Genomic DNA, 25539 nt, shown 5'->3' with positions numbered 1-25539 from the left:
GGCTACAGAAAATGTAGGTTTAAATATAAACATCTCGAAAACAAAAATAATGACAAATTTGGTACCCAACCAGAACATCAGTATTGTTGGGAAGAAAATAGAACTCGTAGATATATATATATATATATATATATATATATATATATATATATATATATATATATATACCTGGGACATGAAATTACGATTGGCAGGGATAACCAGACTCATGAACTGAAGAGAAGAATAGGTCTTGGGTGGGCAGCATTTGGAAAACTGAGAGAAACTTTTAAAAGTGAGTTGCCCACATGCCTAAAGAGAAAGGTATTTGATCAGTGCGTCCTCCCAGTCTTGACGTACGGATCAGAAACACTCACCTTAACCAAAGCCTCGGCTACCAAACTGAGAGTCACGCAGAGAAGAATGGAGCGGTCAATGTTAGGAATAACTCTGCGAGACAAAATCAGAAACGAAGAAATTAGGAGAAGAACATAGGTGACTGACGTCATCGAGAGGATAGCCAGGTTGAAGTAACGATGGGCAGGACACATAGCCAGAATGACAGATGGGCGATGGACGAAGAGGTTATTGAAATGGAGGCCAAGAGAAGACAAGAGAAGCGTCGGTCGACCGCCTACAAGATGGACTGTCGACTTAAGAAAGGTAAATAAAAACTGGATGAGAGCGGCGCAGGATAGATGGGGTTGGAAACGAGGGGAGGAGGCCTATGTTCAGCAGTGGACTTTTGAGGCTGGATGATAATGATGAACATGAGGAGAACGGAATGGTGGACGGAAGAAATACGAGAGAAAATAAAGAACAAAAAAGACAAATGGAAGAGATACCTAAGCACAAAACACCCGGAAGATTACGAGGCATATAAAGAAAAAAGCAAAGAGGGTAAACTAGCGGTGAAAGCAGGAAAGCAAAGGTCATGGGAGAGATTTGGACAAAAAATGACAAAAAATTATAGGGAAAATCAAAAACTCTTCTACGGCGCATTAAAACGACTCAGACAAAAAAAGTGCACACGATGCCGAATATAAAAGACAAGAATGGAAACGTACTAACAGAAGAAAAAAAAATAATGGAAAGATGGAGAGAACATTACAAAGAGCTAACTCATGAAGACACGGACAACATAGGGGAGATGCAAGAGAGGAATGAAGAACAACAAGTGGACTCCATAACAAGAGAGGAATTAGAGAAAGCAATAGAAAGAGTAAAATTGGGCAAAGCACCAGGCAAGGATCATATCACCCCGGAAATGATAAAATTCATGGGAACAGAGGGAATAGATAGCATGAAAGAACTAATGAATGATATCATAAATAGAGCAGAATTACCAAAGGGCTGGAAGAAAGACATTATATTACCAATACACAAAAAGGGAGACAAGAGGAACTGTAAAAATTACCGAGGTATCACCATAGCAAGTATCCCTGGGAAGGTATTCGCAAGAATAATAGAGACAAGAATAAAAACCCAAATAGAAAAAACTATGGAAGACACACAGTGTGGATTCAGGAAGGACAGAAGCACGCCAGACCTAATACTCACATTAAGACAAGTAAGAGAAGGTAATCAAGAAAAATAGAGAGATACAAATGTGCTTCATTGACCTGGAAAAGGCGTTTGACAGAATCCGAAGAAAGGACGTATGGAAGACACTAAAATAAAGGGGAGTCGACAGACACATAATAGAAGTAATAAAGGATATGTACAAAAATAATACAAATACAGTAAGAAACCAATAACGAGAAATCCAGATAATTTACTACAAGTCACAGCGTCAAACAGCGATGCGTGCTGAGTCCACTGCTATTCTCAGTGGTGCTGGATGAAGCGATAAAGAAAGCCAAGAGAAGAATGAGAAAACTAACATTAGGATGCTGGCAAATGAAACAGACTCAACTATCGGAGCTACTATTTGCAGACGACATGGTTTGATAGCAGAAAACAGAGAAGACTTACAGAACAATCTTGAAATCCTAGAAGAAGAACTATCAAACATAAATATGAAAATTAATACAGAGAAAACAAAAACAATGATAATTTCAAATACGAAGAAGACACACGCAATAGAATTAGACGGGAAACAACTAGAGCATGTGGAATATTTTAAATACCTAGGAGTAATAATCGAAGCAAATGGTAAACAAGACATGGAAATAAACGAGAGAATGGGACGAACAGGAAGCTTATTTAACGCTATGAAAACAACATTTTTGGGGAAAAAAGAGATACCGGAGAAAGTAAAAACGACAGTCGTTAAATCAGTAGTTATACCAACAATCATGTATAGCAGCGAGACATGGAGATTGACGGGGAGACAAAAATCCAGAGTCAATACTATGGAAATGAGGTTTCTGAGGAAAATAGCAAACAGAACGAGGACAGACAAAATACGAAACGAAACAATTAGACAAAACCTAAAACTAGAACCAATCAATGAAAAAATAGTGGAGGGACAACTTAAATGGTTCGGGCACGTGTGTAGAATGTCGAACGAGAGGCTAACAAAACGAGTGTTCGAAACGATAGTGCAGGGGAAAAACAAAAGAGGAAGACCAAGAGTTATGTGGGTAGATGAAATCAGGAAAGAAGTCGAGAAGAAGGGATTGACATTGGAAAGTGCAGGAAACCTAACGCAAGATCGGAAAGCATGGAGACTGCAATGCCAAACTCAACTCCACCAGCCTTACACCTAAAGGTAGAAAGGCTTAGGACTAATTAAAGTAAAGTAAAATACGTCTTACACATTTCTACGTTTAAGCATTTCTACCTCTGATTGTCTTGAAGAAAGCATTTGGCAGAGTAAAACTTAAATATGCAATCTATCTTCTGTTTAACAGAGAAGTTTCCCTAGATATCATAAAAAGTATTGAAAACATTTACCAAAACAACAAAATGGAAGTCAGAATAGAAGGGCAACTTACAGAACTTATAGACATAGGCAACGGAATAAGATTTACTAATTGAAGACCATAGGACATAGTCCTATGCTCTTCAATTTAATCATGGACGAAATCATCAAGAGCGCTATCAAAGGAAGAGGATACAGAAAGAGAAACAAAGAAGTAAAAATACTCTGTTACGCAGACGAGGCAATATTGATAGGCCAAGATGAAGATAGCCTGCAAAGATTAGTCCGCAGTTTAACATAAAAGCAAAAGAATTCAATATGACAATCTCATCGTAGAAAACTAAAACTCTAGTAATAAGTAAAGAACCAATCAGATCTTCAATACAAGTTCAAACAAGTAATGGAAATAAAATACCTTAGAATTACACTGTCCATAGTTACGGACACCTGGACAAAAAAGTGAGAAATCATAGGCAATTGATTATGTACTATAGAAAGGAATTACAACGTTAACGGGATTTTATTATTTCATATGGTCAATGAATCTCTTTATAGGAAAAAACCGCGGAGTGCTACCATTTAAAGGGGTGCGTTTTTAATAAATGGGTGAATTAGTCCCTGGGCACAGGTTACCTTAGGGTGAGTTCTATGCACTTTTGGTACAAACACGTCTACATAAAAATTGTTCCTGGTTAAATTTCCTATCTAAATGTAAGCTTTTTAAAGTCAAAGATACTTTTTTTACAAAAATATATTCAAAAGAAAAAGCACAAAGAAACCCAAAAGAAATAAATTTTGTTTTTTGTCCCATAACTTTTGTCCACGGGGATATAGGTATAGACATTGCTCCACAGAAAAAACCTACACATTTTCTCTTTAAAATGATGTTGGGTAGAGGTCATTAGGATGTACAGTTTTCGAAATATGATTTTTCAAAGTTCGCCACTCACAGCAATTTTGGGCAATTTTCCTTGTCGAAGGAATTTTCGTCATTCCCCGTTAGAGGACAGTCTAACCACACTCCGCTGCAAATATTTTAATATCTGCAGTTCTTCTTCGTTTCGTTATGGTTCAATTCAGTCTCCTTGCAAAGCCTCTTTGAAAAAGGGTAGACCCCGAAACACGGTGTCAGAGGATGGCAAGAGACTCGAATTGAATCAAAACGAAAACGATTATTTTCTTTTCTTTTTTTAATTTTTCTTGTTATTTCGCAAATATTGTTCTGTAACTTTTTTCTACGCAACTTTAGGCATATGCAATGGTACATGTAAGAGGAATAGAAAGATAAAATGATATATTTTTCAAGATTTTATACTTTTAACGAGTTTTTATATTTTTTACGATTATTTTTTAAATTTCCCATTATAACTTTTTTTCTGCGTTTAGGTATATATTATATAATAATAAAGAAAGATTATTCTGTTTACTTTAAAATGGTGTATTATAAAAAATTCTAGGATTCTTTTTGAATAAGATATGCTTTTTCAAAATGTAATAAGTACTTGCAACGATTTTGATTTTAGGACTATTTTTTAAATTTCTCATTATAACTTTTTTATGTGATTGTGTGTTATGATTGAATCTTATTTTTTATAGGTAATACTTTGTATCCCCTTGACTCGGCCGGGCAAACTTCAAAATATGGATTAATTCCAATATTTACTGTCAAAGCTCCTGCACCACAAGTTTTGCTTGAAAAAATAGCATGTAAATGTACCAAAGGATGTACAAAAAACTGCGGTTATGGAAAGATAGGAATTAGTTGTTCAATATTCTGCAAAGGGTAGATGTGCATCGCATGGGTACTAATTGTGGGAATTCTAAGATAACTGAGGTGTCAGAGGAAGCTATTGAAGCTAATGCTAACGAAGATATGGACTTTTATTTTGAAAACTTTTTAAATGTCAACGTTTAAATAATCTTAACTAAAGTGATGTTTTCTAAGACTAATGTTTATGTAATTTTTGTAAAAGAAATAATTTTAAATAATACAGGTAAAAAATATTAAAGAATCACTTGGTTTTCATTATTTAAATATAGATGATAAACCATTTTAAAGAACAGAAAGTAAGCCCTCTTTATTGAGGAATATATAGTATATTCATGTACAAGAAAAAAATAAGTTATGAGAAATTTCAAAAATAATCGTAAAAAATGTATAAAATAAATTTTTTTATATTAGGTACTATAATATAATATATAATATAATATTATATTATATATACTATATATAATATAATTACATATAATATATAATATATTATATAATAATATTATTTTATTTTTATATTATATTATAAAAAATCGTTAAAAGTATAAAACCTTGAAAAACCATAATCCCTCTAAAAAAAGTCGCACAACGTTATACAGTAGACAATTTTAAAAGTAATTGATTTCTATTTCTATTACGTGTACCATTGCATATACCTAAAGTTATGTAGAAAAAAGTTACAGAACAATATTTGCTAAATAACAAGGAAAATTGCCCAAAATTGCTGTGAGTGGCGAACTTTGAAAAATCATATTTCGAAAACTATAAATCCTAATTACCTGTACTAAACAACACTTTAAAGAAGAAATTTGTAGCTTGTTTTTCTGTAAAGCAATGACTGTACCTATATCCTCGTGGACAAAAGTTATGGGACAAAAAACCAAATTTCTTTCTTTTGGGTTTCTTTGTGCTTTTTCTTTTGAATATGTTTTTGTAAAAAAAGGTATCATTGACTTTAAAAAGTGATACTGAGATAGAAAATTTAACTAGGAACAATTTTTATGTAGTTATGTTTGTAAAAAAAGTGCATAGAACTCACCCTAATGTAACCTGTGCCCATGGACTAATTCACCCATTTCTCAAAAACGCACCCCTTTAAATGGTAGCACTCCGCGGTTTTTGCATACATAGATGTCCATTGACCACACGAAATAATAAAACCCCGTTAACGTTGTAGTTCCTTTTAGCTATCTTATTTTGAATATAGTCAATAGCCTATCAAGTACAAAAACAAATAGCTGGCAGGATGCCTTAATAACACTATTTGACGATACCGACATCATAATAACAGTTAGATGAAGTCAACAATTTGTAAAGCCAATGTAAGACCAATAATAATATAATATGCATCAGAAACAGGACCCGATACAGCCACACCAGAAAGACTACTAATAGAAACGGCAAAATGAGAGTACTGAGAAGAATTACAGGAAATAGAACAAGAGTGAAGACATTAGAAGAAAATGTAATGTGCAGTGTATTAATGAATGGGCACTAAATAGAAAAAAATAATAGAATAAGCACATAAGCAGAATTTGGGAGGCCCTTGGTGGTAAAAATAGCAAGAGATAAATCATCAATCGGTAGAAGAAGTGATAAAAAACAGAGAAGAACAGCAAGTATTTAGAAAAGACAGTCATGAAACAAGTGAAAGAGAATTCGATAGAATATAACGAATCCGCATAAATTTGCTTCATAGACGCCACAAAAGCATTTAATAGGGTCAGATTTAGCGATATATTACAGAAAATGAAGCGAAAGAGGATACCAGCAATCATTGTGGAAGTTATAAAACAAATAAACGATAACAGCACGACAGAAATTTAAACAATTGACACCACTACGGCCAACATACCAACACCAAGGGAAATCAAGCAGAAAGACAGCCTCAGCCCATTTCTATTCAATATGATAATGAATGAAATAATAGAAGATGTGGAATCGCTACAACTAGGATACAGACTCGGTCACAGTAGAATCAGTATAGTATGTTATGCGGATGATGCAGCCCTGATTTCAGAGGATGAGGATGACCTACAAAGACAACTTTATCGATTCTACCAAGCATGTCGACGACTCACATGAACATATCCACGCAGAAAACAAAATGCATTACCATTGCGAAAGACCCAATTAGATGCAAGCTCGTAGTAGAGGGGAAACCCATGTAGAACAGCTAATCCCTTTCAAATATCTAGGTGTATGTAGATACAAGAATAAAAAAAAAACGCTAAACGCCGTAAAAATGAGTGGCGCATACAATATTTCAGCTAAAAAAGATCTGATATGAATATTACGTGGCGCGAAAATGTATTTTCATTTTTATGCAAAATAAAATTTTAGTTTTATTTTAAAAGATTTTTCTATAATATATGCTAAACTTGAAGTAAACGCGCCACAAAAGAGTAACTTTGATAATACAGTTTGAATTTTGAAATTCTTTTGTGGCGCGTTTACTTGAAATTTAGCAAATATTATGAAAAAATCTTTTAAAATAAAACTAAAATTTTATTTTGCATCAAAATGAAAATACATTTTCGCGCCACGTAATATTCATATTAGATCTTTTGTAGCTGGAATATTGTATGCGCCACACATTTTACGGTGTTTAGCGTTTTTTATTCTTGTATCAGGAGTTTTTCAAAGTTTTTTTATAAATTAAATGTATGAAGTTGAATGCAAATGCAAATTTTCTCGATTACACGTTAAGCTGTATAAATTGTCGCCTTTGTCGCATTATCTCAAAAATGATCTAGTGTCCATTGAATGTACACTAGATTTTTTTCTATTCGAAATAGATTGAAAAAAAAAATATTGGGATGGCCGGTTAATGAACTCGGATCTCGGATTACCCGTTGCCAGATCAAATTTAGCGTCGTAACCACTACAACTACATAAACCATTTCGGAAATAATCGTTAATTTTATTATACTTTTGTAGCTTAATAACTTCTAAACGGCTTAACCGATTTCGATCACTAAACATGAGTTTGAAACGTATTGTGACAAGTAGTATCTGATGCATCTAAGGTAAGTATGATAACTGAAGCTTTTACAGGAATTATGGAGCTTTAAAACCGCTTTTCACATAGGAAATAGATTTGATCATATTTATGAAGCCTATAACTTAAAAATTCTAATTTTTCCGGATATGAGGTATACACTGTCAGATTCGTCTAGAGTCCTTCTACAAACGCTCAGTTATTGGCGCAATTTGCAGGTTGAAATTTTGAGTAATTGTCGAAAAACCAAAATTTTCAAAGTTTAGTTTTTCAGTTTTTCTGCGATACTGAGCCGTGTATATGTCTGATCCTGACGGCTTAGACACCATTTGAAAGCTTAACTCAACACTATTGATTTAGTGTATTTGCGGTTCTCATGTCTCTTCTTGAACCGAAGATAATATACAGAGTCGGTATTTTAATATCGATGGTATGGGCTTTTAATAAGAGCAACAAAGAGACATGCATTTATTATACATTTAAAACGGGTTAGAAGATATTGGGCGGCCGAAGTAGGAAGAGCCACCAAAAAATTTCGCGTTGTAGGTATGGCTTTGTCAGACAGCGTTGCCGAATTTGGAAATTATCAAAAGAAAATATTAAAGTAGAAAAAATAATATACAAACCTTATATATACATAGTTAACTTTTTGTAAACAGATATAATAAACAAATTATTTAAAAATAACAAAATATTGTTTTCATCCATTTTAAAAAAATGTGAAAACGTTGAATTATAATTCAACGTTTATTTTTTTACTTATATTTTTCTTTTAAATAATTTGTTTAGTAGATGTACTTATTTGTTCACAAAAAATAATATAGGTACAGTAATGAGTGCGCTATTAAGAACCGGCAAAATAACGCAAAAGATGCGTTAAAGATGCTAATAAAAAGAGATGAAACTAATAGAGATGTAAAATTATCGATAGGAACCTATAAATTTACATAACATTACATAGTTTCGCACCTTTAGACATATCTGAGGAGTATAACAAATATAACCGTGACAGGAGAATTTTATAAAATTCTAAATGTTTTCTGTCACAGACGTCTAAAGGAGGGAAACTATGTAGGTACCTGATGTAATGTAAACTTATAGGTTCCTATCGATAATTTTACACATCTACTAGTTTCATTTCACAACGTATTAAGTGTTCCATCTTTTGCGTTATTTTGCCGGTTATTAGCGCGCTCAGCACTGTATAATTTTTTTTTCTACTTTGATGGATAATTACGCATGTCTGTCTCTTTCAGAGACTTTGTAAATACAACTTTTCCGTCATTAGATAAGACAGGACAAATGAGCTGTCGAATGAAAGTTCATTACCCAACGATCTTATTAAGGTGAGAAATTTGACCTTGCACTTCCAGTTTTAGAGTTGAAACTTGAAGTACCTACTATTTTAAAGTCTCCCAATAAATATTATAAACGACTTATTATTGGACGCGCTTTAGCAAGACGAAAACCATTATATTTTTCCGGCTTTGTGCAAGTCTGTCCGTTCGTCTGTCTATCGAATATAACTCCTACGTTATTAAAACACTCAACTCCGGTAGCAAGATAATATAGCAGGACACCTGAAAGCTACGGGCGTGGAGAAATGGACAGAGATTGTCTAAGACAGAGAAGAGTGAAGGCATGCTGTCGAGTGGGCTAAAACCCACGAAGGGTTGTAACGCCACGTAGTACGTAGTAAGTATGAGGTGTCGAATTGAGGATGGTATTAAAGCTGAGAAATTGGACTTCACACTTCCGGTTGCAGAGTTGAAACTGGAAGTAGTGTTTTAAAGCCGCCGAAATAGTACAAGCGACATATTATTCGATGCGCTTTAGCAATACGAAGACAAGGTATCAAATTAGATCTTATAATTAGATCTTATAACCCAAAGATGGTATCAGTTGCAACCGGAAGTACTGTTTTAAAATCACCGAAATAGTACCATACATTTGTTTTCGTCTTGCTAAAGCGTGTTAAATAATACATTACTTGTATTAATTCGGCGTCATTAAAACCGTACTCCCGGTTGTAACTCTATAAACGGAAGTCCGAGGTCAAATGTCTTACTTCTAATGCCATTTTTGGGTTATAAGCTCTCATTCGACACATCATTTGTCTGTCATTCTATTTTTTTGTCGGACTTGACTAATACCGGAAGCATCTTGCTACGGCGCGTCGAATAATATGTCACTTGTACTATTTCGGCGACTTTAAAATAGTACTTGTGCGATCAAGTTTCTCACTTTAATAACATCCTTGGGTTAAGAGCTTTCACTCTTACACCTCATTTGTCCTTCTGTCTGATCTTATGACGGAAAAGTTGTGTTTGCAAAGTCTCTGGGACAGAAAAACTTGCATAATTAAAGTAGAAAACATATATTAATTTTTGTTAACAAATAGTGTAGGTACTAACCAAATTATTTAAAAGAAAAAATTAATAAAAAAATAAACGTTGAAATATAATTCAACGTTTTCACATTTTTTAAAATTGGCGAAAACAATATTTTTTTACTTAAGTTTTTTTCTTTTAAATAATTTGTTTATTATATCTGTTTACAAAAAGTTAAATATATTATTTTTTCTATTTTAATATTTTCTTTTGATAATTTCCAACTTTGGCAACACTGTCTGACAAAGCCATTACCTACGACCCGAAATTTTTTGGTGACCCTTCCCAGTTCCGCCACGTTCTACCGTCCCACATCTTCTAACCCGTTTTAAATGTATAATAAATACATGTCTCTTTGTTGCTCTTATTAAATGCGCATACCATCGATAACAAAATACCGACTCTGTATACCCCCAAAAAATATGCCGTTTTGTACCTACCAAGTCCTATAGTTGGCTTATGGGTGGTCAAAAGTCACAAACTACACCGGTTCTGAATCGGCCCTGACCCCTTCTTCAAACAGAAAAAAAACTCAGATCGGTTTAACTTTTCCAGCCACATACATACTGTTATGACAGTTCCGTAGATTGTTCCTACATATTTATTTATCGTATGGCATAGATACAACAAGAACACATAATTTTAAAAAAAAGTATATAAAACACTACATGAAGTATCACAAACGAACATCTAATGTATTAATATACTGTAAAACATTTTCGGTCGCATTCAGGAACTCATCGAAAACTCCAGGGTATCGCCTTCGGGGGCATTCCTCAATAATGTGGCGGATGGTCTGCCGTTGCTCACCACAATCACACTCAGGAGTAAGGGCCTTTCCCCATCTATGCAAGCTGTCAGCACATCTACCGGTCCCTGTCCTTATTCTGTTCAGCGCCGTCCATGTATTGCGGGGCAGTTCAAAGCCTGGCGGTTTCTGATCGATACAGGCCATTTGGTGTGATTCCTGTGGTGAGTCGCTCTCCCATTGTCTTCTCCAAGCGTTGGTGAGGTCGAAATGTTCCTGATATAGGGAGGTGGCCCTTAACAATGGGGGATATCTGGAGCGCAGTCTTTTCATTTCGATATCAAGCTTATCATGGTGGATGGGTAGTTGATGGTTAGCCTCGATTTTTCGATATTCTCTGAGAAGAGAATGACTTCTTCTTAGTTTAGGCGGTGGAATGTGACTCAGAATGGGAAGCCAATAGTTCGGTGTTGGTCGAATTGTACCTGAGATCATTCGCATTGTCTGGTTTAATTGGGTGTCAATGATCTTCGTGTGTTTGCTATTGAGCCATACCGGCGAAGCATATTCAGCCGCCGAGTATACGAGTCCGAGAGCGGATGATCTGAGTACGGAGGCTGAGGACCCCCATGTGGTGCCACATAGCTTTTGGATTATATTATTTCGCGTCTTCAGTTTTTCTGCCGTTCTTTGTAGGTGTTCCTTAAAACTTAAGGTTCTGTCAAGAGTCACTCCAAGATATTTTGGTGTTCCTACATAGAAAGAGTCCCTCGACGTGAAAGAAGAAGTAGTCACGTACGAGAATGTTCTGGATGTCATGGAATAACCCAGAAATGTCTGGTGACGTCTAGAACGTCAGAAAACTATATAAACATTGTGTTTGACATTTGATAGTTCAGTTGTATTTTTTGAGATTTTGAGTATTTAAAGTTGTCAGTTTGTTCAAGTTGTTAACGTATTGTAATATTGTATTGGAATTTAAATAAAGTATTGTAAAGAACTTGTAACATTGGTGACAGCGGTGGGATAAGAAGACATTAAGTAATTTGTATATGGTCAATACAAGATCTACTAAATTCGAGAAAGAAATGGATACATCCGGACCACCAGAATGGTTTTTAAATATGGAAGAGTTGAAAGAGAAACGTAGGCAAGCAGAGAAAGAAAATGAAGAGAAACGTAGGCATGAAGAGAAAGAAAATGAAGAGAAACGTAGGCAAGCAGAGAAAGAAAATGAAGAGAAACGTAGGCATGAAGAGAAAGAAAATGAAGAGAAACGTAGGCAAGCAGAGAAAGAAAATGAAGAGAAACGTAGGCAAGAAGAGGAGGAGAGGCGTAGACAAGTAGAGGTAGAAATAATAAATAGTTTGTCACAAATTCAAGAAAATTTTACATTAGAGGTAAGTCAAATTAATAATAGAATTGACACATTAGAAGAAAAACAAAACTATTTAGATAATAAACTAGAACAGCAACAAAATGATTTAAAGCAACAACAAGATAATTTAAAATCTAGTTTAGAAAGACAAATAGTTATGTTAGAACGAAAAATTGATACCCAAGCTTCTTTATCTCGTATTGTTTCAGTAACGAATGTCGAATCTGAAACAGCCCCTTCATCTTCACATCCCCTAAATCTTCTTGAATCAGGCCCAATCAGAAATAGCAAAATTTTGAAACCACCCACCTTCGATGGCCAAACAGCATGGGAAACGTATCGTTTCCAATTTGAAGCTGCAGCAAGAGCAAATGGCTGGACTGAGAGAGAAATGGCAGCTTCCTTGGTGGTGTCGCTTCGAGGCCAGGCAGCAACCGTCCTTCAATTTCTTCCTCAGGATTCACCTAGTTATGACTCACTTGTTCAAGCTTTAGAAACAAGATATGGCCAACAACATCTGAAGCAGGTTTTTCAAAGTCAGCTTAAAGTTCGGTATCAAAAACATAACGAGAGCCTACAAGAATTTGAAGCTGATATTAAAAGATTATTACATTTGGCATATCCTCAGGCACCAAGAGATTTTCTGGAACAAATCGGTATACAGGCTTTCATAGATGGACTGCATGATATCGAAATGCAACAGGCTCTGCGATTACAATACCACAAAACGCTAGATAAAACACTAATCTCAGCTCGGGAGTACGAAGCGGCGAAAAATATTTCTAGATCTCTTCCACAATTAAAAGAAATAAGATTTACAGAAAATAAGCAAGTCACAACCACAAATAATGAACAACTAGTTTTATCCCAGATATTAAGCTTACTACAAAATATCCAACAAAAACCTCGAAATGAAAACAGAAGATGTTTTAACTGCGGAAGAATGGGACATCTAAAATCCAATTGCAGAAGCCGATCCCAAGCACGAAAAGAAGAATACAAGAATGAGATCAGAAGGTCGCCTAGTTCGACATCCAGAAGCCTGTCGCAAAGTCTCACTAGAAATGATGGTAGATGGTCACTAAGAAACAGATTTCCTACAACTGACCATAGAAAGGAAGAAAATACACTGGAATTTGAAGTTAGCCATTTGAAGGAACAACTAGCGATTAGTAAAAATAAAATAGAAAGATTAAGAGAACAGGTGACAATATTGCAAGAAGAGTGTAAGGTAATTCAAAATAATGCAAAAACTACACAGTCCAATCTGGAAAACGAATGTCAAAAACTGATGAAAGAGAAGAATGTGTTAAATAAACAATTTCAAGAATACCAAAATGCATTAAATGAATTACAAGTTCAAAGCCAACGTCAGCTAGCACAAAAAGAGAATGTAACCGAAGAAGTTAGTCTGCGGATGACCACAGTTGAACAACAAGAAGATAATGACCAGATTTCTCTGGAAAACATTAAGAAGAGTCAAAAGAAAGATAACGACTTAAGAGTTATACGAGATTGGCTTAAAAATGGAGTAAGACCTCTTGGGCAGGAAATATCTAAATACAGTCGAACTATAAAGGCGTACTGGGCTCAATGGGAATCCTTGCATCTTTCGAATGGTTTGTTATATCGGAAGTGGGAAAGTTCCGATGGAGTACGTATAGTTCAACAAGTGGTACTGCCAAAATCACACATTAAAAGTGTGTTGCAAGAACTTCATAGCAGCCTGTCTGGAGGACATTTTGGGGTAAAAAGAACACTGGCCAGGGTTCGAGACAGATTTTATTGGATCAATTGTCGCCGACATGTAGAAGAATGGTGTAAGAAATGCGACTTGTGTAACGGTAGAAAAGGCCCTAGAACAAGAAGTCGTGGTAAAATGGCACAATATCTTTCCGGAGAGCCTTTTGAACGACTTGCAGTTGATATTCTCGGTCCACTTCCAACGACAGAGAGAGGTAACAAGTACTTAATGGTTGCAATGGATTATTTTTCAAAATGGCCTGAAATTGCACCTCTTCCTAATCAAGAAGCGACGACTGTAGCGGAAGCATTCATAACACACGTCGTATCAAGACATGGAGTTCCTTTAGAGTTGCATTCTGATCAGGGACGAAATTTTGAATCCGAATTATGGCAAGAACTAATGAAAATCTTGGGTATTAAGAAAACTCGAACTACGCCTCTCCACCCACAATCAGACGGAATGATCGAAAGACATAATAGAACTATTTGTCAATACCTCTCAATGTTTGTTGCTGATAATCAAAAAGATTGGGATACCCTAATACCTCTATTCTTGTTAGCCTACAGAAGTTCTGAACATGAAGCAACCGGTTATTCTCCATCAATGATGATCACCGGAAGAGAAATAAAGCTTCCTCAAGATCTTATTTTCGGAAAATTGCCTACCTGTGAAGAAGAACCTTCATCCCTGACGTACCTAGAAAGCTTAAGAGAAAAACTGGAAAAAGTCCACGAATTTGCTCGTAAAAGTTTGAAGCTTCAAAGTGATAAAGCCAAGTCCAGGTTCGATGTGCAAGCTACTGGGACAATTTTCGAAAGGGGTGACCCAGTATGGCTATACAATCCCACACGCAAGAAAGGACTTTGTCCGAAACTTCAACGAAACTGGGAAGGCCCGTACACCGTCTTAAAGAAAATAAATGATCTAGTCTACCGCATCCAGTTTTCAGCGAGAAGTAAACCCAAGGTAGTTCACATTGAGAGATTAGCCCCATATCATGGAACTGATCCACCCTGTTGGCTTCAACCAGACCCTGATAGACCAGTTATTCGAGGCGAATAACTATAAAGGAGGGAGCAGTGTTATGACAGTTCCGTAGATTGTTCCTACATAGAAAGAGTCCCTCGACGTGAAAGAAGAAGTAGTCACGTACGAGAATGTTCTGGATGTCATGGAATAACCCAGAAATGTCTGGTGACGTCTAGAACGTCAGAAAACTATATAAACATTGTGTTTGACATTTGATAGTTCAGTTGTATTTTTTGAGATTTTGAGTATTTAAAGTTGTCAGTTTGTTCAAGTTGTTAACGTATTGTAATATTGTATTGGAAGTTAAATAAAGTATTGTAAAGAACTTGTAACAATACATATCCACAAACATTTTCCCTTTTTTAAATAGAATTTGAGTCATATTTCTGAGCTCGGTAACTTTTGAATGGTATAACCGATTTTCAAATTTAGACCTGCGTTGGAAAGATAATGATCAGAACTATTAGAAGCCGGAAAGGTCGGACTTAAATTTTCGAAGTTTTGGGAGTTTTGGGGACGAGAACGAAAAACAGGTTCTAAATAGGAAGTTCCGTAAAATCTCCACCCTTGGACCAAAATGAATGGTTGATATATAAATGGGTTAGTCTTTTCCTGAACTTTAAGATGGGAGTTGGTACAATTTTCAATTTCGTATATATAGTGTATATATAGTTCAAGTATATATAGTGTCGCGTGTTGGGGGGTGTGGGTGTGCGCCACTGGCGAGAACTGCCGTTCTCTGGTAATATCAAGTTATCATGTCCCAGCCAGAGACCTAAGGGGACAAATACACAAGGCCGCAGACATGTCCGGATGATGAGAGATGTGGTATGGAATAACCCATACATGAGAATGGCAATAGCAAAGTTAGAATTTATAAAACTTGCATCAGACCTTTTCTGACCTATGGTATCCAATCAAGAGAAGATACCAATAAAACCAAAAGCATGCTACGAACAGCCGAAATGAAGAGCAATAGCATGAAAGACAACAAGAGATAGAATACGAAACAACATCATCAGGGAACAATGTGGCGTCCAAGATGTAGTAAGATGGGATAGACAAAGACGAAGAGAATGGTTCAGTCATGTAAAAAGAATGGAGGAGCACAGACTACCAAGAATTGCGCTAGAAGGAAAATCTATAGGTAAGCGTCCACCGGGAAGACCACCAAGAAATGGAGAGATAGCTGGCAGTCTACGTCTCAAGAAATACTTTAAAGTCGGAATTAACAGATCGACAGATCTACAAGTATAAGAAGAAGAAGAATCGGCTGATCGCGTAAAAGATGGAGTGACAACCTTCCATAGGGGTATCAATCCGCCAATCTGGCGGTAGAATTGCTTATAAAGAGGAAGAAGAAGAAGAAGAAGTATTGGTATGTTATGTATGTAATGGTATCAGACCGAAATATATTTGCCACATAATGAGATACTGATAAGATGTTTGTAACAAAATATAATATATAGATTTGACTTTCACTTCCACTGTTATAATCTGAGTGTTAATCAAATCTTTAATTTAGTTTGCTCTATATTGATATTATTGTTACAGATATGCAAGATCTAATAATAATTTTAATATAAACTTACCTTTTTAATAATATGTGATACGGAAAACCAAGTTAATTGTTGATTTTAAACTGCGTCTAGACGTAGTGTCACGGTACATTCTACATTAATAGCCACTAATAAATGACACCTAATATTCATTTGGTAAAATTGGAACTAAGCTAATATTAATGGGATATTTTAGGAACGATAAAAAGGTAATTACCATGTTTGTTACTATATTATTGAATAAGATTATCTTCTTAAGAAGTTATACAGAGTGAGTTTTATAGATGGAACGTCTCAATGATCTCGCAAACAGCTTACACGATTTTTATAGATTTTGGTGTGAAAGGGTCTTGTGATGCGACCAATATTATGGTGGTATTTAGATTGTTGTCAGGTCTTTGAGTTTTCTGAAAATCTAATATAGATACCCCTGTTTATTTTTCTTAAGAAATACTGGGGCCTGATTCTAATTCATTTCGATGTCACAATTTAATTTCGACTCCTCCATGATGGTCGCAATTTATAATGATTCTTATTAATTTCGATATTAGTTACAACTGGGGATATTAACGTTATCATTTTGACACTGCTCAGAATTTGGGTTGGCGCTCCGGTTTATTGGATTTATTGGCTACGCAACCACCGCAACATTTGTTGATAGTCTGGGAAAATTATCGAAAAAATTCCATTTTTGGGAAAAGTTATTTACCGGCTACTTTATTGCTAAAATCGAATCTTAAGATTGCATATATTAGTAATATGGGGTATGACAAGTCCGCAGAAAGTGCGTTATTTTATTTATAAACAAATTAGCACTCCTAAATCTTCTTTTTTTTTGTTTAATTAGTACTCTATAACTCCTAAGATTTTTCCTTTAAACCAAAAACAATCAAATAAAAATTCACCGTTATTTAGTTCTGCACAAAGTTATTTTTTTTCCGATTTCCTTCAACAAAAATTTTACTCGGAATATCCGAGTTTTCCCAAAAAAGTTATTTTTCAATAATTAAATAAATTGATGACATGAAAGATTTTTTATAGTAGATTATTATATCAGGAGGCCGGCGACAATCTAAACAATAGTTTAGCAATAATTAAAATGTTAATTAAAAAATTTCGGTCGAAATATTAACCAAAAAGATTATGATATGATACACCAGAATAACTTTGATTTTCGTATAAAAAAGCACTATACCTATTCAACGTACTTTACAGAATTGAAATTGGACTATTTGAGCGGTCCCAGGAATATTATAAAGAAACAATTTTTTGGCTTATAAACAAATAGAACCCCTCAGAAAATATTAGATTAAATTAAATTAAATTAACGCTGTTGAAAAGGGCGCGGCTTCTGTGCCCTTTTCGAAGAAAAAAAATTGAATTGCGAGGAGTGGTTCCAGGTATAACCGGTCAAATTTGACCGGCATTTGCGACAGAGTTATAAACAACAGGATTTCAATATTTGAACCATTACCTTTTTATTCCGGTCCTCTTTGTACATACAAATTTTCATATCTTCAAGGTATCCATAACAAAAAAGATTTATGTCACCAAGTTATTTAATATTGATAAATATTACTTCACTAAAATTTTAGTTGAAAATTAAAGATTTTGTTTGGAAAACCCTAATTTTCCGAGGAAAATTTCCACCGAAGGAAATCGGAAAAAAATATCTATGTGCAGAATTAAATTACAGTGAATTTTTATGTGGGTGTTTTTTGTTTAACGTTAAAATCTTCTGAGTTACAGAGCAATAATAATTGAAAAAAAGATTTCGGAGCGAATTTCTTTATAAACCAAATAGCACACTTTCTGCGGACTATGCATAGCTATATTACTAATATATGAAATCTTAAGATTTGATTCAAGCATGTCCAGCAATAAAATAGCTGGTACATAATTTTCCTTGTTTTATACTAATTTTCCCAGATTATTACCTTACATCTTTCATTGAGTTGATAATTCACATTGTGGAAATTCTCAATTATTATACATATTTCTAATTTAATACTATTTTATCTGATTCCTCCAAAACCAGCAAATTTCCATAAAATCCAGTCTTATTAACACCTTTTGCTTTAGTTTTCCTTGCAAGAAACAAACAAAACACATCTAAACTAAACCTAACCTCGCTTTCGGCCATTCATTCATGTCCGCGTCACAATAATTTCGACTTTCGACTGGAAATTATAATATCAACCACTTTTTTGGAGTCGCAATTAATTTCGATAAGTCGCTATTTTATGACATCATTTCGTTAGTTCAACTAAAATCCACAAGGCTCGCACAGTCGCATTTCAACGTCGCCATATTGATTGCGACTTGTTTTGAGTCAAAATATGAATTAGAATCAGGGCCCTGATTAGTTTTTATGTAATCTTCCCTATACCTTCTTCTGATGATGCTGGATATGATGGTTCGATACAGAAAGTGAAATCAAAATCAAACAGAAAAACCAAGCAAGAGATAAATGGATATCGACTAAAGAACATCATCGAAATGAATACAAAGGAAAAAAGAAAGTAGCAGTTAAATGTTATGTTAAATGTTAAATGGTAAATGTTAAATGTAAAAAGAACAAAAAAAACTGTGGGTGGAAGAGCTGTTAAAGGACCTAGAAAAGAATACTAACGACAGCGCAAAACTATTTAGATACCTAAATGCTCAACAAAGGAAAGGCAAACCAGTAGTTAAAATTGATAATAGATTATGGGAAACACACTTCACAGAACTATGACATGAGAGATAATGAAATAGGGATACCAACATAAATATGATGAATATTTAGACATCATTCAAAAAATGAAACAGAAAATTTATTAAGAACGACCTATATTCCAATAGTTAGAATATCGGAAGCGGAAGAAATGCCCGAGGATTGGAAAGAAGGCAGAATTGTACCAATATTTAAGAAAGGATAAGTAATAAAGTGTAACTATAGAGGAAAATCTCTACTGAGTACAACATATAAAATTCTAACAGCCCTCATCAGACAAAAACTCACTCAATTCACAGAGAAAAAAATTGGGGACTACCAGCAAAGATTCAGAGAAAAAAGATCCACTACAGATGCGATCCACATAATTACACAAACAATGAAAAACTGCCACGAACACAGCATAGACCACATCCTCTTCGTAGACAATGGTAGGGGAGCCAAAGTGGGGATTTTTGCAGTTACTCGAGCGCGTCAGATTATTACATGGGGAGAAACCTTGTACCCTGAAAATGTACCTCTATCATATATTGGCTCTTAATACAGGGGAGTTCGTTAAGGAGGGGCCGAAAAATCTATCCTTAGAAAAGCTCGAAATCGTCAGATTAAGATAATAGACTATAGAGCCGCTATAGGTGAAATTTCTTAATCATTTTAGGCATGGTAAGAGCCTATAACTTAAACAGTAGAACCTAAAAGATAACGTTTGAACACTGTGCCGTCACTTTTCAGTGGCACATGCGTCGACAGTGGCGCATCAAACTTTCCACTTATGGACGGGATAAATAAATTAAAAGTTGCTCTCCCTCACTACCAAAATTAAAATTTTTTCATTTTTTCAAGTTCTATGTGATTAACACATAAGATTCAGCGTAATTTTAATCCACCACTCCCTTATCCCTGTCCCCACCATCAAAACCTTCATTTTTCGTTTTTATTTTTTTCGGTGGGATGCAATCATTTTTAAAATTTCAAAAAATTCACACGCATAGTTGAGGATTTTATAAAACATGTCTATTTTTTATATACCCCTAGGTTAAGAGTACATATCATCAAAAATTTAAAAAAAAAATTTTTTTGGAAAAAAGCTTATTAATTTTTTTTTTTGAGGTAGGTCTAATTTTTTCTAAATCTTGTGTATTTTATCAAACACTGTATTTATTAATTTTTTCAGATTTTTCCGTAAGGCTCGCCACCTTAAAAAATCCAAAAAACTGTCTTTTGGGGGCTTTTGGGGATTTTTCCTATTTTATAGACTTCATAATAGATCAAATTAATTTCTTTTTCATAGGTTATATGTAAATTAAAGTAAGTGAGTCCTTTAGAACAATTAAAAATGGGAGAAACACGTTCAGACTCTCCAAAAGCCCCTTAAATAACAGTTTTGTTGGATTTTTGAAGATGGCAAGCCTTACGGAAAACTCTAAAAAATTAGACATATAGTGTATGATAAAATACACAAGGTTAAGAAAAAATTAGAACTGTAGCTAACCCCAAAAAAAAGTTATACGCTTTTTTCAAAAAAAAAAATGTTTTTGAGGTTAAGTACACTTAACCTACGGATCTATAAAAATAAATAAAAATAAATGTTTTATAAAATCCTCAACTATGCGTGTGAATTTTTTGAAATTTTAAAATTGTGTGCATCCCACCGAAAAAAATAAAAACGAAAAATGAAGGTTTTGATGGTGTGGGCAGGGGGAAGGAAGTGGTGGGTTAAAATTACGCTGAATCTTATGTGTTCATTACATAGAACTTAAAAAAATGAAAAATATTGAATTCTGGTAGTGAAAGAGGGTAACTTTTAATTTATTTATCCCGTACATAAGTGGAAAGTTTGATGCGCCACTATCGACGCATGTGCCACTAAAAAGTGACGGCACAGTTTTTAAACGTTTTCTTTTAGGTTCTACTATTTAAGTTATAGGGTCTTATCGTGCCTAAAATGATTAAGAAATTTCACCTATAGCGGCTCTTAGTCTATATAGTTCAGAGAAATAAGGAAAAAAATATCCTGTTGGTGACAAAACCCCCTCCAGGACCAAACCAAATTTTTTGAGTAGTATGGCCATCTATAATAATAACCTAATATATGTTTCCTGCAGCCGATTTTGATGATATACATAGTTATAAACAAATTATGAAGATCAAAAAACGGTAAATTTTCGCTTTTTTCGTCTATTACTAAAAAGTTAAGCATTTTAAACAAATTTTAGAGTAAGAAACTCATAAATCGTATAAAAAACTTCAAATGGCGTTCGCTGAATATGTCTATCTCTATTGGTTGCATAGAAAATTGCAAAATAAATCATAAATTTTGAGTTTTTATAAATATTCATAACTTATGTAAAAATTAATTTAGAACATTCTTGTTAAACGAAATGCTGAGGCTTCTGGTGCTTATCTCATACCCTAAATTTCAAAGCAATTGGTCAAATAGTTTAAAAGTTATTTAATTTAATTATCGCAAATTAATTTTTTTCCAACACTATAAGTCAGAAAATGATGCAGTTACCGTAATACTTTGGGTAGTTTATGAAAGAAGAAGATTTACACTATTAATTTAATTTAAAAAAAATCACACAAAATAATTCTAAATATTGCAAAATTATTTTGCAAAAATATGTGAATTAAAAAAAAGGGGGGGGGGCTAACTCCGTCCCTAATTGTCCTAGGACAATTGTTTTTCTGTCTAAATGTGTATAAAAATGCAGGCTTTCTAAATATGAAAAAATAATTTTTCTACGAGCGTGCAAAAATGTCTACTTTCGCGCACGCGTTTTAGTTTAGAAAGTTTTACTTTTCCGCACGCGTGTTACTTTTCCGCACTCGTGTTAATTTAGATATGTTAATATGGCCTTAAAGTAATTATAATACATGCAATAAACTAATATTTAGATAAAAAACTCTAACAAGAAGTAAAACCACTTCTATGTAAATTGGTATATTTATTAAAACTTAAAAAATCCCAATGGATTGAATAAAATATGTCCAATTCAGACACTTTTCAGACCTATCGGTCCATCATCAGTGAATGTGCAAACTTGCTAAATAGCCCCAGAACCAAACAATGGTTGAATTTAAAATTCAATTTACATTATTTAAAAATAATATTAAACAGGCTAAACGCCGATGTTAAAGGATATAGCCTATGGGAACATGGTGAAACCCTACCAAAACCTCAATCAACCATCTTAGGCCAACTTTAACTATGAAGTTTAATAAAGTTTAATAAAGTTTAATAAAGTTTAATAAATATACCAATTTACATAGAAGTGGTTTTACTTCTTGTTAGAGTTTTTTAACTATATGGTATACAGCCAACCTAGGGAACTTCCCTTTTAGTTAATATTTAGATATTATTTACTAATTTATTTCGAATATATCTTATTGTGTTCCTGTTTTAATGAAATTAACGCGAGAATTCGATGAAATAAAATAATTTTGACATAATATTCGAAAGTCAAATCAGTAGACAATAACAGTGGTTTTGAATCGTCGTCATGGAAACCAAGATCGTCGTCATGCTAACCAATTTTGCTGAAAGTTTGGTTTTGACAACCTTGTCAAAGAATTAATTTGTGTATGTATTTTCATATTAATTAAATTAATTGATTAAGATTTGGTCATTTTTTAAAGACTCGTAGAAAAAATATTGTTCCTAACGCTTGCAGAAAGTCTCTTTTCCGCACTCGACTGCTTGCCGAACTCCCGCTTCGCGTCGTTCGGCAAACTGCAGTCGCGTGCGGAAAAGTATGACTTTCTGCACTTGCTAGGAAAATAACTATTTTCTACGGGTAACGGTTAAAGAAGTTATTCTATAAGTAAGCAAAAAATCGACATATTTTTGCAAAATAATTTTACACTGTTTAAAATTACTTTTTGTGATTTTTTAAATTAAGTTAATATTATAAATGTTCTTCTTTCATAAACTGTCCGAAATATTACTGTAACCTCATAATTTTCTGACTTATAGTGTTGCAAAAAAAATAATTTGGGATAAACAAATTAAATAACTTTTAAACTGTTTGACCAATTGCTTTGAAATTTAAAATATAACTTAAGCATAAGAAGTCTCAGCATTCCGTGTAATAAGAAGGTTCTAACTTAATTTTTACATAAGTTATGAACGTTTATATAATCTCAAAATTTATGACTTATTTTACAATTTTCTAGGCAACAAATAAGGATAAACATATTTAGCGAACGTCATATTGAAGTTTTTTATATGATTTATGAGTTTCTTACTCTTTGTTTAGAATGCTTCACTTTTTAGTAACATACGAAAAAAGCGAAAATTTAACGTTTTTTGATCTTCATTTGTTTATAACTATGTATATCATCAAACTTGGCTGCAGGAAACATATACATAGGTTATTAATATAGATGTCCACACTACTCAAAAAATTTGGTCTCGGCCTGGAGGGGGATGTGTCACGACAAAAATCTTATTTCTCTGGACTAATAAGGTAAGAAGTATGTACATGCAAAACAGTGTATATTTAAAAAATCTGACGATTTAAGTGGGGCGTAAGGAAATGGACGAGTCCCAAAGTTTCACAAGAAAAAAGCGAATATTTTACGAAATGAATGACAGATCGAAAAACTAAAAAATACGTACTCAATATTTTTCAAAAATCTATCGAATGATACCAAAAACGACTTCCCACGGAGAGGGGTGGGGGGTAAATTTAATATTTTAAATACGAATCCCGCGATATTTCGCGAAATGAACATCAGATCGAAAAACTGAAAATACACTTATTCAATAGTTTTGAAAAATCTATCGAATGGCAACAAACACGACCCCCCACGAAGGTGAGGTGGGGATTTACTTTAAAATCTTAAATGGGAGCTCCCATTTTTATTGCAGATTTGGATTCCTTACGTAAAAATAAGTAACTTTTATTCGAGAGATTTTTTCGAATTATGCATAAATGGCGCTAGTCAAATGACAAGTCCCCACTAAAATGGAAAACTTTACTTAACTTTTTTGAAGTTATACTTCTTTACCGGCGATATGAGGGTGAATTTTTATATGTTAAAACCTATGATCCCGGCGCATGCGCATTATAACTTTGTTCTGATTGGATGTTCAAATGACATGTCAAAAATTATTCAATATGGTGGCTGTGGCACAGCTGTAGTTAGATTATTTATGGTTGTTGCGTTTTAAAATTTGTGTGAAAAGAAACAACAAACAAAAGTTAGTTAATAGTTATACTGCCCTTTTAAATAGTTTTCATATACCTATATTTTTGGACTTTTGGACTATTTTGGACAAGGAAAACTCATTCTAATTTGGTAAGTAGTTTTTATTATAATCATATTGTAATTATACATTTGGATTAGGTTGAAATACAGTAGAGCGTCGATTATCCGAACTAATTGGGGGACATATATGTGTTCGGAAAACCGATTTGTTCGGATAATCGAACTACAATATATTGATACATATTTATAGTCATACATATTTATCCACAAGTGAATAAAAGCCATATTTATATACCTACATATTTATTTATATCTTGATAATGACAACTAGCAACTAAACAAAAAAGTGCAGTCTTTGCAACAACATAATTATTTTTGGATACAATATTGAAGAAAATTGAAGATATTTTAAGCGTCAATTACTAACGCTTGCTCGGTATTCGAGTGCGGGACGCGGGAGTCGATAGTTCGAATAAGCGGTCGTTCGGTTGATCGACGTTCGGATAATCGACGCTCTACTGTACATTTATTTTCTCAAGAATGGGGATTTTAGAGAGAAATCCCAAATTAGGTCCGATTTTTATTTTTAAATTATGATTTTTTGGCGTAGATTTATTTATCTAGTAGGTATGTAATGCTTTGATTTACATACTTAATTTGATTACCAACAAAAGTTCTACCAATCTTCATCTAATATATTGTTTTCTTACTGTTTTGTTATATTTTAATATTTTCTTCCACAAAATTTAAACTACATAATTTAATTATATTCAAAACAACTGTCAAACAGTAAAACGTTCAGTTACCCTATTTTTCCACATGACAAATAATGTGGAATTGGACGAGTGAGTCTAGGCTTCGATTACGAATCAAAGCGCCCCGACATTCACGGGTTCGATTCCCGATGCAAGTTTTTATTTTTTTATTTTTTTATGCATTTTATGATTGTAAGTATATTTGCTATATAATTTTTTTTCAGAAAATGCGTATTTAAAATTTTTACCAACAATTATTATCGTTCAGAAATCATTTTTTCTTTGTGGCATTTTTCAATGTGTTTGTGTGCGTTTTATTCTTTTATTTTTTTAAATTTTTGGTATTGTCTTAAAGATCATATAATATGTAGTAGAAGTATAACTTC

At 33.9% G+C, this 25539-nt stretch overlaps 1 protein-coding gene across 1 annotated transcript in view; it reads right to left on the bottom strand.

Moving 5' to 3' along the window:
- The window catches only part of LOC114334259 (uncharacterized), a 43329-nt gene extending 26744 nt beyond the window's left edge, over window positions 1-16585 (bottom strand). Inside the window, exon 1 of the mRNA XM_028284296.2 lies at window positions 16502-16585. The gene's annotated coding sequence lies outside the window, so the exon portion shown is untranslated. The remainder of the gene's footprint in view (window positions 1-16501) is intronic.
- Window positions 16586-25539: the final 8954 nt, after the last annotated feature.

The sequence above is a fragment of the Diabrotica virgifera genome, chromosome 9, assembly GCF_917563875.1.
Source record: "Diabrotica virgifera virgifera chromosome 9, PGI_DIABVI_V3a".
In the NCBI taxonomy this organism is placed as follows: Eukaryota; Metazoa; Arthropoda; class Insecta; order Coleoptera; family Chrysomelidae; genus Diabrotica; species Diabrotica virgifera.
Note: the sequence above shows the minus strand (reverse complement) of the source record. Positions and strands in the feature narration are given on the sequence as shown.